Consider the following 6,000-nt stretch of genomic DNA (forward strand, 5'->3'; position numbering starts at 1 on the left):
TCACCTCTTTCTTTTTTCCAGCAGGTTTTCCCTTCTTCCTCCTTCCACTGGATCGTCTTTACTCTCTCTCTCTCTCAAGCAGCTCAATCTCAGCACCTTGTGTTCACCCACAGAGGCAGAATGTGAGAAGCAGCGTTCCCTTTCTTTAAAGGGACAGGCACATTTACAAAGCACTTTTGACTCAAAAGACCCCTGAGCAGGTTAGTTTAGGCTCATGTAGGGTCTGGTACAGCACTGAAAGGAAGCTGGATATCTGGCTTTTCTCTGGGGTCTTGAGAACTGTTGCCTTTCTTGCCATTTTACCAGATTCTCAACTTCTCTTTGAGACTGTGACTATCACTATCCAGGGAGGCAGGCATCAGTGAACTAGCCATCCATCCAGGCATCACCACTGGAAAAGAAAAATTGAGAGAAAAATTGCCTTAGGGAGGATAATCTGTAAATCAGAAGTACTTTGGCCTGAATGCCCTATTTTCCTCTAAGTCCACTGTGGTGTAAACTTATTCTTCTTCCTCCTCCTCCTCCTTCCTTTCTCCGGTTATTGTGCTGATTCTCATATTGGGGCCTACGGTTATGACTGGTTTCAAAAAGGAGATTCCATTATAAAGGCATTGGATGACATGACTATGCCCGTCAGAAGAGGGAGAAGTACGTCAGAGGGGGTAAAGGTGACTCAACAGATGCTGATCAATTATGGGGGAAAGATTGGGGGTGGGAGAGAAGCAAAGAAGTGACAGGGAGAATTAAATGTAGAGATAAAACACTGAGCAGCTTCTTGTCAGTTAGTCATGGAGATCAAGATTCTAAGCGAAATGCAGCATTGGTTCCATTTGGAATATTGTGCTTTAACATTCAAAATTAATTAACTGAAATTCATAATGGTTTTGTAGAATTTGCTTATAGAATATTCTAAATTGCCTGGATAACTGAGTCCTCTTGATTTCTCAACAAATTCACGCCAAACTGATTTTCTGCCATTCTCCTTATGTCAAATTCATCTAGCAAGATAACTTATTCGAGACATACAATGTTTACTCACCAAGCTATTTCTTTTCTGTTAGCTCTGATGTATTGATAAACAGATCTATAGAGTAGCAGTTATATATATATAAGTTATATATATATATATAGACCTGTGTGTGTGTGTGTGTGTGTGTGTGTGTGTGTGTGTGTATGGATGGTGGTTTACAAATAGGCATAGGGAGACAGTTGAATGAAATTTGCTCTTGGTCTTCTAAAAAGGAAGTCAGACACATTGCTCTGGATAAATTAGTTCTGAATATCTTATGATAAAAGAGGCAGTGAAAAAGCTTATTTGCTCTAAAACTTTGCTTGAACAAATAATATAATATATTCAAATCTTTCAATCATTATTGCTATTTTTCTCATAATCTTTGTAACTTTCCTCAATATTTTTCCAAATCTTTAATGCTTGAGATGGGCAGAGGTGTGTGATTTTATTTGTATATAGCATATATATATAGCAATTTTATTTAATAAGTAATAACTAAATAATTTTTGTGGCAATTCTATTTATTATAAAGATCCCAATTCTAGTCTGCAATGATAATTATGTTTTATCTAGAGAATTTAAGCATAACTGGTTAAATAATCTTAATCACAAGAATTGCATTAAGCTTTCAGCCACTGCAGCTCCGTGATACACCTTAGAGCTTTTGCACATGTTCATTTAAATAGGCATAGGAGTAGCTTTACAGATCTGAAGTGATAAGGATGTTAAAGGCTATCACAAAAATAGTCACATGATAATTACAGTTGCTATTTATATGGTGGGGCTCCTTTTCTTTTGTATTTTATCCAAAACAGAAACATTTAATGTATTCTAGCTTAGAAATCTTTGATGGCTTCACAAATAAATATTGCAATGCTTGAATAAATGTCATTTGTCCTTATCTTTAACATCCCTATGATTGTAAATGGATTCTTGCAGGTTAAATATTTGGCATATGTGACATAATATAACTCTTTGAAGAAAATGATGCCTGCCTGCCTGCCTGCCTGCCTGCCTGCCTGCCTGCCTGCCTGCCTGCCTACCTACCTACCTACCTACCTACCTACCTACCTACCTACCTACCTATCATAAAAATCCTCATTCTTCATAGCTCAGGTTGCTGTCTTTCTGTACACCATTCAGGAGATGTAGGTCAACATTATTATATCCATACTGCATTTTTTAAAAACAGTGATGCAACATGGCATATGGTGTATGTTATAAAATGGCAGATGGCAAAATTTTTGTCCAGGTGTTTTTAATTGCTTATTTAAATTTCTGTTTAAATGAAGTGCTATAGTGTGATTTCACATGAAGTATAAAGTCATTATCTAAATGATAAAAACAAAGCAGCTCTCATCTGCTCTTTTTGAGTTTATGACCAAAAACATCATCAGTGTGATATATAGATGTTCTGGGACCTCAGCACTGGAGTAATGCAACTGTAGCGGCATTTTTTTTCTCTTCAGATTAATTCGCAATTGCTGATTTGCTTGTGATATATTTGCATATCTGCATTCCCCTGCTCCCAATTCTAAATAGGCAGGGATTTTGTAAGCAGTGACTGAATAATGTCTGTGGTGATGCCACTTATAGTATATATCCTAGGAATTGCAATTCTAGTCTGCAATGACAACTTTCTTTTTATCTTCAGAATGTAATTATAACATTAAAAAAGTACCCAAAGAAGAAAATATTTATAGCAGAATTTAAATTTGATTAGATGAGAAAATACCAGGAAAAGTCTTTTTTAAAGACTTGATTAGATAATCTAAGACCATTGGCTACTTTTATATTTGTTTATTTACTCTACAGGAAATATTTTTTTGTAACTATGTGTGGAAAATTTAAGATACTGCATGCCATACTGGTATAAGTGAGTCAATTTTTAGCTTTCATAATTCAAGTCCCTCCGATGGAAGGATTTAGGAAGGATCATGAAACTGCTGAAAGAAAGTTCCACGCCCATTTGCACTGTTCAGGTGTCTCTGAGGGCACAGATAAACCTCCAAGTGATCTCAGTGACTCTGAGAAAGAAGGCTAATGACCAGATAAGTGCAAGGAATACAAATCCTTCCATCCTCCACCTTTGAGTCAGAACTGAAGAAGCTTCTTGAATAAGAAGTAAAACGTCTTCAAGGAAAAACAAGGTCCAGTTGCCTTTTGAAAAAGCACCTTTGGGAAACCGGGACCTGGATGACTGAGAATCTCTAGAGACAAACCTGTGTGTTCAAAATAGGTTTATATGATGAATGAGTATGTGAATTTGCATTGTAATTCAGCATTCTCTCCCTTGGTAACCGAGACATCCATTACTCATACTCCATATAGAATTTTTGTCCTTATTAATTCAGGCTTTAGGATTTGTACAGAAGTAGCCTTGTGTACCATCTCTTTATAGATAGACGTGCCTAAAAAAAAGTGAAGAATTAATTCTACAGCTGCTAGAACTAATACTATCTATTAAATTCTGTAGCTGCAAATCTGTGGTTTCAAGTTTTGTTTTCAAATATCATAAAACACATTATATTATAAACTTCCTTTCTTCTCCTTGTAAACTTTTCACAAAAAAATGGTTTAAAAATGGTTCAGAAATAATAAGGTATACACCTGAGCTAAATAAACTAGCAATCTTCATAGCTGTTATAGTTAATAAAAAGTTATTAAAGCACCAAATACCTTTTACAACTAGCATAAAACACCTACAAGAATTTGATATGCATTCAGCTAAAACTCATCTATAAAATATATTCACAAAGCTTCTTTAGTCTATTTATCAAGAAAATTTTCATATGGTGATATGTTTTTATTTAAAATGTTATAGAGCTGCAAAAAATTCTGTGCAAGAAAATTCTACAATAAAATTTGGCTTCTATTTTTAGTTCAGAATAAAAAAAAATTGAAAAGATGAAATAAAATAGTCCAAATCATATATGGTATCAAGAAAATAATCACACTCTACATCCTTAGAAGGGATTATGTAATGAAGCTGAATGATTGAGGATTTCAACTAAAAGAAGAAAATACTTTCATTCAACCTTTAATTAAATTCAGGAATTCACTATCAGAGGACAAAGGGATAAATATAATCTTGGATGCTTTTAAAGGAAATTAGATCATTTCACAAAGAACGATCATGTTGTGATAAGTATGAATTACCTCCAGGACAAGAGATACATAAAGTTTTGGGAACATAGTAGGAAAATCCTATTGTTTGCTGCCAACACCTGATCGACTGTTGAGGGAATGAATAGTTGAACTGGTAAGCTTTCATTTTAATCAGCATACCTTTTCTTCTATTTTTTAATTGCTTCAACTAAAGTCTGGCAAGGCAGCTTTAATTTGTGGGATTTTATTTTATTTCTTTATAAGACACCCAACTAAAGCTTATTCTGGGCAATAGAGAACTAGAATAGTCATCTAGCATATCATGTTCTTCTTTATCATCATCTTCATCATATCATTAAAAATAATCCAAAATCTAACATGAGAAGTTGAACAAAATGTTGAGTTTCCCAGAAGTTGCTTCAACTTGGTCTCACTAGTACTCTTCCACTTTTATTTAAAAACAAAATGATAGTACTAATGGTCAGTATTAAAAACTTTGTATATGTTTTCTGATGCTTATTTTAGTTTTCCATAAACTGTTTTTTAAAAAAAATATTTTTATCCGTCATAAAAAAAACCCAATGCATGTGGCCAAGATAACTGTTTGATATGCAATTGATGGCCTTCTTTTGGCAACTGATCCTTTCAGGAAGTGAATGCCATAAACAATGCCTGAAGTGCTGGTGGAGGAAAATGAACAGTGGATTAGACTGAGCACAGGTATACACATCCTCATTTAGGTTTGCACATGGTAAGATGGTAGGTAAAATGTGCTCATTTTACACTTATTGTGTTGGTGAACTATTTTTCATTGACTTTATTTAAATAACCAACCTTCTTCTTCAAGGAGCAACATGAAAATGTTCTATCTGGCATCTGTGACTGATTTGCACAGCATGTCACTGATAAAGTTGCTCAGATTCCTTCAGGCTTCGCACCCCGTGGGAAGACTCCTTAATGATGATTTAGACACCATCTTATAATGTTACACAGGTTCTTTCCATCTGTGGTTGTTAATTGGTGGGAAGGGGAATTTGTGGCAGCCTTGAGGTAAGCTGTGGTGCAGTTCCATTGAAATATAGGATTTTGGACAGGGAGCTTCCAAAACTTTCCTTTTTTAGGGAAAATTGTTGAGACAGTAATAGTGGATTAGTATTGCAGTCAGAAACAGGATTGATCTATTTGCTTGATGACCTTTGATGGTACGTAGATAGGAGTAATTTACACGTCATCTGATTTGGAATTTTGGATTGCCTTACCTCATGGTATCTTACTGGATTGCCTACAACAGGGCTGTCAAACTTCCGGCCCGTGGGCCAGATATGTCACGTGCTGGCCACACCCACACCTGGTTTAGCAAAGGAGAAAAAAGTCCTGATACATCATGTGATGCCGCTGTGATGATGTGAATTTGATGATGTGACCCCCCTGGCCTACAGGGACTGGGAATTGCAGATTATATTTTGCAGTAATTTTGCTCTTTCCCTAGAGGTGTTTCAGTCAGTCATGATGAGACATGGAGAGGATCTTAGAGATTGTCTCTCCTATATGAAACCACTGGTTGTTAATGATAAATGTTTGTTAAATAAGGATCATGGTAATAAATTTTATAATGCATCAGCTTTGGCAAAATGAAAGCATAAGCCTTTTAATAAAATTTGCACTCTGACAAATCAGTCATCAATAGACACATAGACATTAACAACATCTATAGCGTTTGCAAAAGAAACAATCAACCAGTCCAAAAGAGAAAAGACTCCAGCATCTCTCCACCAGTAATCAGCAACCAGATCAGCATAGTTTATCTCTAAGATTAACTTTAGACAGACAAGTAAGTAAACAATATCCCAATCAAGAAACTGCCAAAGAACTACCAGTAA

The sequence above is a fragment of the Thamnophis sirtalis genome, unplaced genomic scaffold (genome assembly GCF_051295495.1).
Source record: "Thamnophis sirtalis isolate CommonGarterSnake01/CBP01778 unplaced genomic scaffold, rThaSir2_p1.2 scaffold_12, whole genome shotgun sequence".
In the NCBI taxonomy this organism is placed as follows: Eukaryota; Metazoa; Chordata; class Lepidosauria; order Squamata; family Natricidae; genus Thamnophis; species Thamnophis sirtalis.